The sequence below is a fragment of the Rutilus rutilus genome (genome assembly GCF_951802725.1).
Source record: "Rutilus rutilus genome assembly, chromosome: 19".
NCBI classification, from domain to species: Eukaryota; Metazoa; Chordata; class Actinopteri; order Cypriniformes; family Leuciscidae; genus Rutilus; species Rutilus rutilus.
In genome coordinates this window covers 7,227,600-7,245,563 of record NC_140232.1, presented here as the reverse complement: position 1 = coordinate 7,245,563, position 17,964 = coordinate 7,227,600, and the positions used below count along the sequence as shown (strand labels likewise).

General features: G+C 41.8%; 1 pseudogene across 1 annotated transcript; it reads left to right on the top strand.

Moving 5' to 3' along the window:
• Window positions 1-6,273: 6,273 nt before the first annotated feature.
• LOC311278716 (taste receptor type 2 member 40-like) lies at window positions 6,274-16,303 on the top strand (annotated as a pseudogene). The gene is made up of 2 exons: window positions 6,274-6,423; window positions 15,367-16,303. The product of its transcript is annotated as a taste receptor type 2 member 40-like (transcript).
• Window positions 16,304-17,964: the final 1,661 nt, after the last annotated feature.

The window sequence follows — 17,964 nt, the reverse complement described above, 5'->3', positions numbered from 1 at the left end:
CGGCTCCAGGGGATTAATAAAGGCCTTCTGAAGCACAGCCATGGGTTTTTGTAAGAAAAATACCATATTTATAACTTTACAATCTAAAATAACTAGCTTCCAACAGACGACCGTACGCATCGATTTACGGCGAAAGAGTAACCCTTGACCTAGACGCACAACACAATGACAAAATGTGGAAGCGCAGAGGATAGAGCAAAAAAAACAAAACACCAGTCACGAATTAGAAGTCTAAAACGACAAAGCATATGCTTACTCCTACATCCTACGTCATACATCGACAAGTGTTACTCTTTTGGCGTAAGTTAACTTGTGTAGGCCGTCTGCCGGAAGCTAGTTATTTTAGTTGATAAAGTTTTAAATATGGATATTTTTTCTCACATGAACGCATCGCTTCACTTCAGAGGGTCTTTATTAACCCCCCAGAGCCGTGTGGAGCGCTTTTATCATGGATGGATGCACTTTGATGGACTTTGATGGACTTAAAAAAACATATGGCCATTCACTTCCATTATAAAGCTTGGAGGAGCCATGACATTTTTTTTTTATATAACTCTGATTGCATTTGTCTGAAAGAAGAATGTCAAATACACCTAGGATGACTTGAAGGTGAGTAAATCATGGGCTAATTTTCATTTTTGGGTGAACTATCCATTTAAAGTACTTTAATCAGCTTCACATTCCTTCTTGCCTTCTTTTTAAAACAACTCACAGATCCATTTCTGGTTATGTTTGTCTCTTGTTGCAACCCAAATAAAGAGCATTTTACAAGTGGATTACTTGCATCTCTTGTTTCACCACACAACATGTCACACCATTGTTCATCTGCACCATGTCCTCTTAAACACTTTACATAGCACTGCCATCTAGTGGTACATCTAACAGACAGCAATAATCTATTGAATGTTATACAACATGAGTTCTATCTCTGGCAGTGGTCCCTGGCTCTGCCTTGGTTCCCTACTCCAACATGGTGCTATCTAGCTCATTCTGGATGCTCTCCAGCCCTTGGACTCTTGTTCTCTAAAACATGTAGGGTAAAGTGGGGGAAAACGCCCCCCTTAAGGAAAATGTGACATTACAGTGAAACAAAACATAAATGTGACTAGAATTGCCATCCCGGTTTTGAGTGACTATGGCAGGAGTTATTCACCAAATATTAAAATTGCTCAGCCTTCATAATTAATTAGTATTTTCACTGAAAATATTTTTGTACAAAGGGGGCGTTTTGCCCCAGCGGTGGGGTAAAACGCCCCCCAAGGTGGGGTAAAATGCCCCCTTTCTTACCAACCAGTTTGCTTCATAGATCAACAGCAAAATTAACAGACAATAGTTTTTAATCTCTAAAGGTAAAAGGCAAGTAATGTATCAACATGTATATATATTTATATTTATTTCAGCAATCTCCAAAATAGGCAAAATTAACTACCTTCCATCAGTGAGCTAACTTTGCTAGCAAGCTAGCTAGTTAATGCTCACTTGAGGTAATTTTTTCATGTTTTGTTCAAATATTTAGATTTTACCACCTAGTTATACTGCATTAAGTGTAAAACAAAGGATGTGATAGACAGAAATATTTTATTATAGTAATTATGATAGAGAAACTATGCCCCCAGGGGGGGGCGTTTTACCCCTCAGCGTAGGGGGCGTTTTACCCCACAAGCTATGACTTTTTAAAAATTTGTTTAATTTTTAAAATATAATTATATTCCTTAAAAATAATATATGATCTCAAACTACAGACTTCACTATTCATCTATCATACATCACTGCGATATCCTGCAGAACAATATTCTCTTAAACACTTATTTACTAATATCTGAAAATTATAGCATTTACCATTTAATCCTCTTCTCTTCAAATGTGTCGCTGGTGTCAGCTTCTCCATAGAGATTTGTATATCCCCGTTATCAACGTAGTGCATAGCAACAGTAAAAATGTATCTTGACTACTTTTAGTGGTTATTTTGGGAAAAACAGGTGGGGGGCGTTTTACCCCAGGGGGGCGTTTTCCCCCACTCTACCCTACCTGGTTCAACTATCTGATTTATCAAAACTATTCCATTTACACCTGGTCACATAAATGTGTTTTTGCAAAATGGATAGCCGATCTTCAATTCCTGCACTATATGCAGATTTAATGGAGTTCACGTCACCGAAAGTAACAGATATGAGCAGCATTTTATTGATCATCAGCTAATTTCAAAAACAAAGACCGCAATAGGAGACAGCGGCAACATCACTGGTAAGATCATTTTGTTTCTTTACTTTTAATAAAGATGATTGTGTGTTAAGCATCTGCGACTTTCACTTTAATTTGCCATAGCTCGATGAATAGATCGCTCAGCTTTCTGAAATGGGGTTTCAAAAACCAGATGAATTTATACTTGTCCAGGTTCGTCTGGAATGCGGCCCAGACCAACTCCATTGGCATATACACCTGGTCTTTTCACGATCGGATAGCTATCCGATCACAGTTAGTGGCCAGGTGTAAACAGCCCCATAGTCAACAGAATGTGTAAAGGGGACCATTTAAATAAAGTGTTACCAAATTTGTGAATTACGATTTTAATCCAACTGAAACTTTAACTGTTTGTTTGAAGAGAGTTTGAATTATTTTGCATCTTTTGTTGTTTGTGATGTGGTGTAATGCTCTACCTAACTGATTGATGCAAACTTTGTGAGTTTAGATATGGAAATCTAAATAATAATGGAGTTCTTTCTATTGCTCTGGATGTGCATCTAATTAATATGGATATGAAAACAAAATCGAGGGAATCTTCCTCGCAATCCACCGGCCCAAAGGCAAGCTCACACTACAGGACTGTAAGGGCACATTTACACAACAATGATGTACTAAAAACTGAAACGTTTTCCTTTGCTTTTTTTTGCATACAGATGATAACGTTGTCAAAATGATCCCTGTTCACAAGGATCTGTAAAAATGACTAAAAACGTTATGCATGTTATGCGTGCCAGGCCAGTAGTTGGCGATGCCATTTTGTAGAGAAACATCACGCCCCATTAGACTGAACACGTAATATACATTAACATGACCGTCATCGTTTTCACAAATTTGCTTTTTTGTTCGGGTCTTACCCTCTCCCCCGCCAGCGAGACATCTACTATTTTCCTCCAAGCCTTACAGTCTTACAGTCATGTGAAAAAGAAAGTTCACCCTTTTGAATTCTATGGTTCCCTTTCGAAAGGGAACTCTCACTGCGTTGATTGATGCTAAGGGGAATGCCTCAGGCGTGACAGGTGTCTGAAATCACAATAAAATCACGGCAATCCTATTGACCGGCGACAGCCCATGAATCATGGAAGTATATAGGGCGCCTTGCAAGCATGATAATCATATTTTCGTCTTCAGGGACTGTTCTGTCTGTAAGCGCTTGAAAATCAGGTAGTTATGAAATGCACTGAAAAGGCTGAGTGCTTTCAGAAGTGTGCAGACCCGTGCTCAAGATTTCTGTCAGGACCACTACCGTCAAATATGATTGACAATTAGCATACAGTTTGGATTGGCGGTATGGTTCCGTTCTGGGCGAGAACTCCCTGCGCATCCATGCAGCCTAGCATGGATAAGAGCAGGGAGAGCAGCAATAATCCCCCTTGGGGTAAACAGAACAGAACCAACATGAAAATTTGCAAATATATTTAATTCAAGATTTTAAAGTACAACATTATTCGATAATTATTCTGATTCAAGGGGAATCAGAATGTCAAATCCTGACTGGGCTAGAGGAGGAGCTGGGGATGGAGGAGGGTAATTAGCTCCTGAGAAACGCGATAGCTGCTGATCATACTGAAGGAGCTTATATGTATATGGTGATAGGCGTCGTATTCCTATAGGTAGATGAGGGTCAGCTGATGCGAGCTTGACTAACGTGACCTGCCAGAACTAACGCTACGCTTGATATTTGACACCGGGTGACACACACAAACCGTGCGTTTTCTGTCTGCAAAGGAAGAGGTGCAAATTGTGAGCATTTTTCTTTGAGAACGCTCCGCTCTTGTCTGGCCCTCCTCTCGAGAGAAGAGGGTTCGGCGTCTGCACCTCGCGGTTCAGGTCCCGCTCGTGCTTAAAAAAAGAAAAGGTGTCTAGAACGATAGAGAGAAGCACCAGTTGTATGGGCTTCTTTTGTGAGTATGTGGTGGCTTCCCTTGTTGTCATATGTAAGATAAAGCGAGGTGTGCCACCGCTCATTCTTGTTGTTGAACTATGTTTATAGCTTAGGCTTCCTCTCATGGTGAGAGCATTTGAGGCCGCTACTCATTCATATGAAATATGTTATCAGCGGAGAGTTAAGTGGCAGAACGTCATTCTGGAAAGAAGAATGGGAAAGTTTATGCTACCGCTTGTTTTTTTCTACACACACCTGTGTTAGCCCTCGGCTGTTAGCCACTTCAGGGTAGAGTAGCGTGTCTCTCTCTCAATTGTTTTGCCGTATACACTGAGGCTGGAGCATCAGATAGATCTTATCTCTGGCCCATAGGAACGTCTAACATCTTTTGGTCCTGAGTACAGCGATTTTGCAGCCTCTCGTATGAAAATAAAATGTATATAATTTCTCATGGCTGTGGCTACTCCAAGCCTTCAGGTAGATCTATGCTAACAGGCTGGCCCTCACCAATTTCTGTCACCTCTAGAGCCGTTGGCGGGTCTGCACTCTGTTAAATCTCAGGGTGAGGTGGTAGTATTCCCCTGTGATACAGGGTAGGTCTGAGTACTTCATTTTCAGCTCTGTATTATCCTACCTCTCACCATTATGGCTCGGGTCGAGCGGAAAGTTCTAACCTTCACTTCTTTTTGGTTTTCGAAGTACACTCCCATGAAGCCAGAGCATTGCCATGAGCTGACGCCCATGCATACAGATGGTAGGCCCCTGACTTTGGGGCCTCTGTTGAGGCAGAGTGGTGTATGTTGTACTCCCCTTGCTTAAAGGGTGCTGTGTTTTTTGCTGAGTACACTGCCATGGTCAATGTGATTAGGTACCAGGATGCTGCAGGCGCTGTGTAAACAGCTTATCTGCCAACGAAGGCTGCGCCGGTAGATAGTAGGCCTCAGCAGGCCTCCTTGACTGGGCAGCCCCCAAGAGAGTGCGGTAGGCCAGCTTACCTCAGGTGGTTGGCCTTAGTAGTTCGGGCAGTAGACTCACTGATGGGTAGTAGGCCTTAAACATACAAATTAGCTGCGACCAGGTAGCTAGCCTTATTAGGCCTCCTGTGGGTGGCCTCAATATTTGTGTTGGTGTAGTATGGTTCCAAACGGTATATGTGTGTAGCAGAATAGACTGGCTATCAGCTAGTAGGCCCAACCAGGCCTCACTGATGGCGAGTCCCCGGCAGTATGAATTTGGCTGACAGCACTGACTTGCTTCAAGGCCTTAGCAAGGCCTCCCTGACCCTGAGCGTCATCAGACAATTGGCTTCAGTGGGCCTCTCTGGAAGCTAGCCCCAATTAGCCGAATAGGATTGACCACTGTCAGGCGGTTGGCCTTATCAGGCCACCATGTAGCTAGGTCCCCAACCTTATGGCCATTGCAGTCAGTTTCTTACCTAAAGAAAACTTTCAGACAACCGGCTTTAACAGGCCACTCCGAGACTGAGCCCCAAGACTGGCAGGCCTTAACAGGCCGCCCTGGGACTGACACTCAGAATCAGGATTCATAGCAATAACCAGTTTTTAGCTAGCTATTAGGTAGTAGGCCTCTCCAGGCCTCCCTGAAGGCAGGTAGTAGGCCTCATCAGGCCTCTCTGAAGGCGAAGTCCCAAAGATGGGCAACTGCACAGCTAGCTTTACTGGCTGCCAGGTAGTAGGCCTCACTAGGCCTCCCTAAAGGCAAGTTCCCAAATACGGGTACAAGGTAGCCAGCCCTCTGGTAGTAGGCCTCACCCGGCCTCCTTGTAAGTGGTCTCCCAGCGACGCTGGGTTCCGGCAGCTAGTGGCTGCTTGCTATCAGTTCGGCTGGCCTTAGCATGCAGCTTCTGAGGGCGAGCTTGAGCCCTAGCATGACTAATGGTCGTTTTCTGCTACTGGTTCCCTCCCGGAACCACTTTCATCTAGCCTACAGCCTGGTTTGCCTACCAGGCAGGCCATGTGCTCCCCTCACTGAGCCTCCTGAGTCTGGTCAGACGGTCATAGGCCTCTCGTGAGTTAGATCAGTCCTTAGGCCTTTTCAGGCCTCCTCGGTGCTTTGAAACACAAGCGCTGGGTAGATCTGTGGATCGAGCAGAGAAACTCCCCTCGCTGGCAAGGGTTGTAAGCGCTATGCTGAGTCATGCTCTCCTGGATACCCAGTCCCTGAGATCTGGGCCGAGTGGTTCGCAGTCCCTCGGGTTGGATGCCTTATCTAAAGGCAAGTGTCCAGAGGCTCTGTCTTCGGACAGACAGGAATTTGGCCAGACTGAAATGTCCAATGTAAGTGACGCCAGGTCAGGCCTTCCTGGTGGCATTTCGGGTGAGTATGTTCCCCTGAATAGTGATTGGCTGGGGCTCCTTCGGGTTCCCTAGCCACATTCCCTAGAAGGGACCCCTTCTAAATTTGAAGCTGTTGTCCAAGCCCTTGAGCAGGCCCAGGTAGGCCTTTCATTAAACATTTTTTATGGAGGTTTTCCTGTGGAACGTATAGCTTGGGCTTTGACCATAGGGAATGCTGTCACTGACAGCCCAGTGTGACCTGAGGGTGAGTGGTTCTGGCATTTCATTTGAATTTGCTGGTTTTGACAGTTGTCACTGCCAATGGGTATACACTCCCCTTAGCAATGTGATGTTGGTATATCGTTCCCCTTAGCGTCAATCGACGCAATGCGAGTTCCCTTTCGAAAGGGAAAGTCTAGGTTACGACTGTAACCTCTGTTCCCTGAGAACAGGGAACGAGACACTGCGTCTTTTCGCCATGCCTCGGGGCCTGCCTACCAAACAGTCCCTTCATACGAAAAGGTGATTATCATGTTTGCAAGGCGCCCTTAAATACTTCCAGGTCACACGTTAATGATTTATGTGAACAGAGGTTACAGTCATAACCCTAGACGTTTTACGTATCAAGACATTTAGGGAAATACAGCCTCAGATGAACTACAACACATGACATATCACACCGTGCCATTTAGGGCTGTCCCTTAATAGTTGACTAACCGTTGGTCCACTAGAAGAGGTTTGGTCGACAAAGAGTTTATTAGAAACAAACTCCAGAGGAACTGGCAAAATCACACAGGCTGTAACGGACAGATTGTTGACGGCAGGAAATCCAAACATTCGCCTATTATTCATCGACCTCAAATATGGCTTATCGCTTGAAACATGTAAGTAGCAGCACTTTACAAGTCCGCTCGCTCTTAAGTTTTCTTAAGTAAACCTAGACAAATGTGCGTTATTAATAGCGCATATTCAAGTGTTTGTGAGGAGAGCACACTTACTGCATGAAATACAGGCGTCGGCGTGATCACTTGCATTTAAATTAAATAATAATTTTTGTTAGTCGATAAGAGTAATGCATATTTTTAAATATATCGGAAATATAAAATATATAGGAAATATATCTATAGAGAGCTTGAAATGTCTACATTTGAAAGAACAGATTCAATGGAAAGTAAATAATTTCAGATTATGTAATGGGTATGAAATGTGCATATAGGGACGTCCACTACTTTGGAGATGACGAGTCAGCATCGTTGACTTACTATCTGCAGCCGAAATCACAGAAAACATTACCAATAAAATATTTAAATGTTTAGACAGTCTCCTCCTGTTTTTTTTAACGTTATCATTATCATTATATTTGCCGGTGCACTGTGGCAAGCTTTATGTGTGCAGTATCAGGTTGAGGTCTGGACTTTGACTGGGCCAGTACAACACCTTGATTTTTTTTTCTTTTTTAGCCATTCTGTTGTAGATTTGCTGGTGTGCTTGGAATCATTGTCTCGTTGCATGACCCAAATTTACCCCTCTGCCACCGTGCTTGGCAGCTGAAATTAGGTGTTTGTGCTGATATGCTGTGTTTGAATTTCGCCAAAGGTGGCACTGTGCATTATGGCCAAACATCTCAACTTTGGTCTTGTCTGTCAAAAGGACATTGTTCCAGAAGTCTTGTGGTTTGTTCAGATGCAACTTTGCAAACCTAAGGCATGCTGCCATGTTCTTTTTTTAGAGAGCAGACTGTTGATTAGCAGTGACTGACTGCTACTAACCTCTTAACTCCTATGGAAGCAGTAATGGTGTACTTGGTTTGTTACACATGGCTTCTCAATTTTGGCCTAGTTTTTGTTAAATAAACCATGACATGGTGTAAAATGTCATGTGTTGTTGTTCATCTAAGGTTGTATTTACCTAAATATAAGAACTCCCAAGGACCAGATGATTTTTTTATTATGTTCCGATAAAACCATATAATATAAAACGTAAAACCACAGAATTTAAAAGGTTGTATTTTCTTTTTCACATGACAGTTGGCAACTAATGATCTTTGCAATGGAAGTGAATCAATCAAAACTAACTTTAGCTGGACAATTACTTTATTCTAGAGCTGCTGTAAAGCCAAAACAATCTCAGTTACTTTAAGTTACTATTATCACTTTAAAGCCGCTTTGAAACAATCTATATTGTTAAAAGCGCTATATACAGTGGGTACGGAAAGTATTCAGACCCCCTTAAATTTTTCACTCTTTGTTATATTGCAGCCATTTGCTAAAATCATTTAAGTTCTTTTTTCCCCCTCATTATTGTACACACAGCACCCCATATTGACAGAAAAACACAGAATTATTGACATTTTTGCACATTTATTAAAAAAGAAAAACTGAAAAATCACATGGTCCTAAGACCCTTTGCTCAGTATTTAGTAGAAGCACCCTTTTGATCTAATACAGCCATGAGTCTTTTTGGGAAAGATGCAACAAGTTTTTCACACCTGGATTTGGGTATCCTCTGCCATTCCTCCTTGCAGATCCTCTCCAGTTCAGTCAGGATGGATGGTAAACGTTGGTGGACAGCCATTTTCAGGTCTCTCCAGAGATGCTCAATTGGGTTTAAGTCAGGGCTCTGGCTGGGCCATTCAAGAACAGTCACGGAGTTGTTGTGAAGCCACTCCTTCGTTATTTTAGCTGTGTGCTTAGGGTCATTGTCTTGTTGGAAGGTGAACCTTCGGCCCAGTCTGAGGTCCAGAGCACTCTGGAGAAGGTTTTCGTCCAGGATATCCCTGTACTTGGCCGCATTCATCTTTCCCTCGATTGCAACCAGTCGTCCTGTCCCTGCAGCTGAAAAACACCCCCACAGCATGATGCTGCCACCACCATGCTTCACTGTTGAGACTGTATTGGACAGGTGATGAGCAGTGCCTGGTTTTCTCCACACATACCGCTTAGAATTAAGGCCAAAAAGTTCTATCTTGGTCTCATCAGACCAGAGAATCTTATTTATCACCATCTTGGGAGTCCTTCAGGTGTGCTTTCATGTGTCTTGCACTGAGGAGAGGCTTCCGTCGGGCCACTCTGCCATAAAGCCCCGACTGGTGGATGGCTGCAGTGATGGTTGACTTACTACAACTTTCTCCCATCTCCCGACTGCATCTCTGGAGCTCAGCCACAGTGATCTTTGGGTTCTTCTTTACCTCTCTCACCAAGGCTCTTCTCCCCCGATAGCTCAGTTTGGCCGGACAGCCAGCTCCAGGAAGGGTTCTGGTCGTCCCAAACGTCTTCCATTTAAGGATTATGGAGGCCACTGTGCTCTTAGGAACCTTAAGTGCAACAGAAATTTTTTTGTAACCTTGGCCAGATCTGTGCCTTGCCACAATTCTGTCTCTGAGCTCTTCAGGCAGTTCCTTTGACCTCATGATTCTCATTTGCTCTGACATGCACTGTGAGCTGTAAGGTCTTATATAGACAGGTGTGTGGCTTTCCTAATCAAGTCCAATCAGTATAATCAAACACAGCTGGACTCAAATGAAGGTGTAGAACCATCTCAAGGATGATCAGAAGAAATGGACAGCACCTGAATTAAATATATGAGTGTCACAGCAAAGGGTCTGAATACTTAGGACCATGTGATATTTCAGTTTTTCTTTTTTAATAAATGTGCAAAAATGTCAACAATTCTGTGTTTTTCTGTCAATATGGGGTGCTGTGTGTACAATAATGAGGAAAAAAAATGAACTTAAAGGGACTATGTGTAGCTTTTTAGGTATTTTATTATCTAAAAGCAATATTTTTATTAATAAATATGCCCTCAATGGTGTACAAATACCTATGCCAATGATCAGACTAATCCTCATAAACGAAGAATTTATTATCTTTATATACATGGGACGGGTAGGTCCATGGAGGCTTCCATGTAGTTCCGCCATCTTGAAAAACTATAATAGCAGAGAGGGACAAAAAGTACTAGGCCAACGCGTTTCCACAATGCGTTTTCGTTCAGAACCAGCGTCACGTGACTGAAGCCAGCAGAAACGGAGGAGCAGAGCAGTGAGAGGCGCTTGTCACTGCCCCGGCAAGTTTAAAAGGCTGCACTGTACGGTTATTTATACACCGTTCATTCATACATATGCTGAGTCACAGGATGAGTCCTCGTCGTCGAAAAAGTCCAAAATAGACCGTAAAAGGAAACGTGACCGGAGATTACAAAATCAAGGGTTAATGTCGGGATAGCTAATGCAGGAGAAAGCTTTCAAAATAGACCCTGAAGTTGCCTGCTTTCTTCTCGACAGGTAAGTCAATGTTACGGTCTTAATTACAAGCTTTTTTTTTCATTGCTTGGTTGTGTACTTTATTATATAGACAGTAGAACATTTATAGTTAAAAGTTAAACAGGCTCTTTGATGAATAGCAGCCATAGGCGTCGCGGGCGGGCGGTGGGTACGCGTTCCCACCAGATTTCGTCATGAGTCATTTTGTACCCACCACTTTTTTCAGATAACATCCATAATTATTAGACTTTGGGTTCGATTTTTTGACAGTTTTCAGTGGTTTGAGGAGCAACATGAGAGAGAAATTTGGTGCTCGTTGTTTGGGTACATTAAATCACATTAAATCTGCAGCCAGGGCACAAATTGCATCTTCATGTAACATCACCATGGTTATGTTGGTCAGACAACCCTTTCTCGCAATCTTTGTCTGGTCAACAGCTTTCCATGTGGTGGGACCTGAAGTAGAACATATGAATGGTAGAACAACCAAGTAGAACAACAGAAGTAGACCATCTGTTGAATGGATTATATTTGTCTTATATGGACAATGGAGATTGAGTGGAGATTCATGGAGATATAATCATCACTAAATAAAATGGGCCACAATGGAAATAAATCTTCAAGACTTGAGATATACTTCGTATTGCAACTGAAATAAAAAGTACCTGCACTTACCTCTGGGCAATTACCTTGTTTTTGGTTCTTTGTGACTATGACATTTGTCGCAACAAAAAATGAGTTTTTTCCCTGCCGAAATAAAACAACAACAACATTTCATGACTTTTTAACTTGTTTTCAAGAGTTATTGGAATACAAACCTAAATCTACTTAAGAACACTTTCATTGTGGTGTAAGACTGGAAAAACTGGAAGAACTGGAAGAGAAGGCAACTCTCTGAGAAAACAACATCTGAACTCTCTTGCTATATTAAACATCCCCATTCGAGACACAATCACACTTGAGTTGATCACCTCCCAATTTACAATTCTCTCCCTTCCCCATCTCGTCTCTCTCTCTCATGCTGAGATCACCTGAAATTCATCCAAACATCTACAGTATATGGTTTAATGTAAACAATTATCATACAACACTATACATGTTTGGTATGGGGTTCCATTTGTGTCGAAATTATGTCGACATGCTATCTGTCTATGCTGTGTGTCGTCTTCCATGTCTATGTGTCTGTTCACTGTCTATGTCTATGTCTGTCTGTCTATGCTATGTGTCGTCTTCCATGTCTATGTGTCTGTTCACTGTCTATGTCTATGTCTGTCTGTCTATGCTATGTGTCGTCTTCCATGTCTATGTGTCTGTTCACTGTCTATGTCTATGTCTGTCTATGCTATGTGTCGTCTTCCATGTCTATGTGTCTGTTCACTGTCTATGTCTATGTCTGTCTGTCTATGCTGTGTGTCGTCTTCCATGTCTATGTGTCTGTTCACTGTCTATGTCTATGTCTGTCTGTCTATGCTATGTGTCGTCTTCCATGTCTGTGTCTGTTCACTGTCTATGTCTATGTCTGTCTGTCTATGCTATGTGTCGTCTTCCATGTCTATGTGTCTGTTCACTGTCTATGTCTATGTCTGTCTGTCTATGCTATGTGTCGTCTTCCATGTCTATGTCTGTTCACTGTTTATGTCCATGTCTGTCTGTCTATGCTATGTGTCGTCTTCCATGTCTATGTGTCTGTTCACTGTCTATGTCTATGTCTGTCTGTCTATGCTATGTGTCGTCTTCCATGTCTATGTGTCTGTTCACTGTTTATGTCCATGTCTGTCTGTCTATGCTGTGTGTCGTCTTCCATGTCTATGTGTCTGTTCACTGTCTATGTCTATGTCTGTCTGTCTACGCTATGTGTCGTCTTCCATGTCTATGTGTCTGTTCACTGTTTATGTCCATGTCTGTCTGTCTATGCTGTGTGTCGTCTTCCATGTCTGTCTGTCTATGCTGTGTGTCGTCTTCCATGTCTATGTGTCTGTTCACTGTCGTGATTGCCCACATGACTCAACTTTTGTCTTTGTCCACTCAACTTACTCCTGTCATCTGTCCTTGTCGTTTGACTGTGTCGTCTTGCGTGTCAATGCTGCATGTGTCATGTGTTTTTTCATTCATTCAATTTATATTTTAAGATATTTTAATTGCATTTTCATCTCACTCTACCATTCACAGAAAAAAATAAAGAACCTCATGAATACAAGGATTATTCCTGCCGAAAATAAATAAAATAAAATATTGAATAATGAAATAATATTCTCATCAACACTACAGTTCAAATGTTTAGAGTTGGCAAGATTAATGTTTTTGAAAGCAGTCTCTTATGCAGGCTGCATTTATCTGAACAAAAATACCATTATATAAATATATATAGGCTAAGTAATATTGTGAAATTTAAAATAACTGTTTTCTATTTTGATATATTTTAAAATGTAATTTAGGCTATACCTGTAAAGACAAAGCAAAATTTTTAGCTGCCAATATTTCAGTGTCACATGATCCTTCAGAAATCATTCTAATATGCTAATTAGATGCTCAAGAAATATTTCTTATTATTATCATCAATGGTGAAAACATTTTTATAATATTTTTTGTGGAAAGAAGATATAAATCATTTATAACATTACAGATGTCTTTACTGTCACTTTTTACTGTCACATCAATTTAATACGCCTTTGCTGAATAATTTCTTTTAAAACTCTTTTAAAAAATGACTGGTAGGGGGAGAGTGGGGTGATTTGTGCCAGGGGGGAAGTAGTTCCACCCTTTTTTCTGGAAAACCATAGAAGAAATTGGTCATGTGTCCACATAATTTTGAAAAGCAATCACTTTTACTCGTCCTCCAAAGACGGGAGACACATGGCATGAGAGTTAAGCATATTTTAGTGCAAAAAACTGTTTTTTCCCTTTCAAAGTAAAATTTCTATGATTAAGGTTTTTTGATTGTAGTGTCTGAACAATTATAGACAAGTTTGAAAACATTTCACACATGTTTTAGTGCTTTAGTAGGCTACACAATGAGTCTATACAGTTAGCATGATGTTAGCTCTTAACTGCTGGATCATGCTAGTTTTTCAAACTTGTGGGTCCGGGGTGATTTGTGCCAAAGGGCCTGGGTTAAGTTGTGCCAGATCCAGACCACCTAGACCTACATTCTCACAGGGGATAATCTTGAGAAGTGAGGAGATGGGCATGCCTCATCATTGTTTTACTTGGGCCTGCCCAAAATTTGTTTAATTTAGCTAACACTGATTTCAGTTTTGAGTTTGCTCTATGTTATTAAAGAGAAGTTTTATTCCGTTTTTAAGTGGCCTATGTCAGGATGTTTAGAAATTAGCCTAGTCACTTTATTCTTATATGTTACATAATTGACAGACAGCGCTATGTCAACAGGCATCTATTGCCAAAGCCTTTTTGCCTGAAATGATATCACAAATATCATATATTGTGTTGCTATGGTGCTCTAAATGGTTGCTAGGGTGTAGCTTGATAGCTTCACAATGATCCTGAGAGACTTATTGGTCGTCTGAGTAAAATGAGCCTGCCCCCTTGTCTCTATGACACTGTGATCCAGAGTTATGTTCAATACAAAATCCCTATGCAATTGACCATAGTAGGAAAAACACATGCTATGGTATTCCAGGGTGACAATATCTAAATAAACCTTAAATGAGTAATTTTGTATTGAATTTATCTTGCTTTCATATAGCATTATGGTTCATAACATTAAAATGTTCTGTTTTACTTCAGAAATCACTGGCACAATTTACCCCCAATGTATTCCCCCAAAGGCACAACTTCCCCCACACCAGGGGCAAGTTGTGCCATGAGAACACTTTTTTTCCAAGAGCTATATTTCTGAAACAATTTATTTCAGATCCAAAGTTATTGTTCTCAGGGATGCACCACATCCTGAAATATATGTACATCCTTAAGTTGAAGGCATTACTGCCATGGCCTCACTTTAAAGTCACTTTGAGTAAAAACTGGCACAACTCACCCCACTCTCCCCTACTGTATAGGCCTATGTCACTGAACTTGCTACAACACTGTAGGCTACATATCAAATCCAATTTAGCTTATTTAACACCCTGCATAGAAAAATCTATGAGGTTAAAATTATTCCCCATCAATCATTGTCCCTACTAGAATGACAGACTTTGACAGTGGAAAACTCAAGTCCCTACATCTTGTAGGAGATTTGAATAGTAAAATTTTACAGACTGCATTTTATCCAATATAATTCCAAGTAGCCTACATCTAAATAACAAACAAACAAGGATTTGAATAGGCAAATTTCGAACACTGATAACATGAACATTTAATACTGATTGTATTGTGAAAACAAATGTAGTCTCAGTGTGTAAATGACAAGCATGAGTTGTGTATATTTACCATCAGCGAAGACAATATAATAAATTCACAAATTCTCTTGTTTTATCATTTTGTTTTATGTAAGCTGAACTGTAATGAACATGGTGCATTTCTCTCATTTTACCTAATTTGTGTTTTCAGCTTTGAACAAAGCCTGCTCTGATTCACTCACGCAAAGCCACTTTGCATATGAGATTCATTCCCTGTTTCTCTACAAGACAATGCGCATCTCTCCAGATCTCATATCAGTGCAGGACTCTGGTTTGTGTGCTTCGCTCTCTGAAGAGAACATCATGATCTCGACCTGAATTGAGCACGTTCTTTTTTATGTTGGACTTGCGCTTATTGGTGTTTCTGGAAACTTATTTAACCTCATTTTCACTATACAACAGCAAGTGAAGACCAGGACCATTCAGACTGTGGGTCTGATCCTAAACGTCATCTCCATCAGCAACATTATCTTGGTCCTCGCCACCTTCTCATTGGTGATGGGTGTTTTTCAGAATCCCCAAATTTGGTGCATCACACCATATCCTTTATCAATCCGGATCGAATTTTATCTGATGATGACTTCCAGCTTTAACAGCTTCTGGGCCATTGCATGGCTGAGTCTCTTCTACTGCATCAAAGTCGTGAGTTTTTCCTCTGAGTGCTTCCAGACGCTGAAGAGGAAAATCTCGTCTGTGATCAACGCTGCAGTGCTGCTCTTTCTCCTTCTTGTTTTTCACTCCTCTGTTCTCAGTTGACATTTCACTGGATGAAAATGACAACGTGAATGACACCGCTAACATGACCTGTTCGCAGCCCTTTTTCACTATCGATATTAACACAAATGCATACGCAGGTGCTACCATTTGTCTCCTCTGCCCGATCCCTCTGATGATCATGCTGCCGACCTCTGTCCGAATGGTCGTCCATCTGTGCGCCCATACTCTGGCTCTCCAGAAGAACAAGACCCAGGTGCAAGGATCTGACTCGTACCTCCTGGTGTGCAAAATCACCATCTCCCTGGTGGGAGTTTATCTGTCCACTCTGTTTATTGTGTCTTTGTTCATCATTATAAAGTTAATCGGGGGAGTTATCACCTACCAAATTATTGCCGGTGCCTTTGGTTTTTACGGTGGCATGACTTCTTTACTTCTGACAGCTTCAAACAGGTATCTAAAAGACAAGCTCTGGAGTCTGTTCTGTTGTAGGAAGGCACAGGAACAATCTAGCAAAAGCCAGACAGTTGAGACAGGGGATGTTTGATATGATAAGGATTGTTTACCAGGTGACTTGATTTATAGACAACTAGCACTCACTGTAATATTTTTACTCGCTTTTTTAAGTCGCTTTGGATAAAGCATTAACTATATTTGCGTCAACGCCAACGCACAACAACATTCTCTTTATTATAAGCAGACACGGCAGTTTTGTCATCTGCCACTTTAAATGCTCAACCTCTTTAAAAGCTGGATGAATTCTGATTGGCTGTCAATGTTTTTATCCTTCATCAGCTGGATTTAAAAAAAAAATGATTCAAATGATATTGTTCCTCTGTGTCATTATTGTTTTAGTTGTGGTGTGGACTTTGCTATTCTTTAAATTTAGAACAATTTGTAGAAAAATAGAAAACAAAAACTTGCCATATATCTTTAGCGTTACTGCTATATCATCCTTGGTGTGAATCTGCTTTAATTCATATGCATTTATACAACCTTGTTAAATATTGACATTTTCCCATGAAACTGGGTTGTAATAACTAGAAACAAGTTAGTATTTATTTAATATAATATTCATATAAATTGTTCTCGTAGAGTAATGAAAAAGTTATTTTTGTCTTGGTGATCTAAATGTAGTTGTGAAAAATACCAATAAAATGTCTACGGATTGAATGGACGAATACTGTTTGTGAACAACAGAGCGTGGCCAAAGACTTGTACAGACATGTTTCACTCATTTGACTCATATGTTATTCATACTGCAACTGCTGTTAGAAGATTGGGATTGCACATGCGCATTGGCTAAATCAGCCTGAATTAGGGGTTTTTACGCTTTTTTTTACGCTTTTTAATTCTATTTGAGCATAAGAAACAACATTTTTGGGACAGTATACATGTCAGATGTTTTGCTGATTTGAAATGTCCATCCATCCATCCATCCATCTTCTACCGCTTATCCGGGGCCGGGTCGCGGGGGCAGCAGTCTAAGCAGGGATGCCCAGACTTCCCTCTCCCTAGACACTTCCTCCAGCTCTTCCGGGGGGACACCGAGGCGTTCCCAGGCCAGCCGGGAGACATAGTCTCTCCAGCGTGTCCTAGGTCTTCCCCGGGGTCTCCTCCCGGTGGGACATGCCCGGAACGCCTTCCCGGGAAGGCGTCCAGGAGGCATCCGGAAAAGATGCCCGAGCCACCTCAACTGACCCCTCTCGATGTGGAGGAGCAGCGGCTCTACTCTGAGCTCCTCCCGAGTGACCGAGCTTCTCACCCTATCTCTAAGGGATCGCCCAGCCACCCTGCGGAGAAAACTCATTTCGGCCGCTTGTATCCGGGATCTTGTCCTTTCGGTCATGACCCACAGCTCATGACCATAGGTGAGAGTAGGAACGTAGATTGACTGGTAAATCGAGAGCTTCGCCTTGCGGCTCAGCTCCTTCTTCACCACGACAGACCGGTACAGGGACTGCATTACTGCAGAAGCTGCACCGATCCGCCTGTCAATCTCCCGTTCCATCCTTCCCTCACTCGTGAACAAGACCCCAAGATACTTGAACTCCTCCACTTGAGGCAGGAGCTCTCCACCAACCTGAAGCGGGCAAACCACCCTTTTCCGACTGAGAACCATGGCCTCGGATTTGGAGGTGCTGATTTTCATCCCAGCCGCTTCACACTCGGCTGCAAACCGTCCCAGTGCATGCTGGAGGTCCTGGT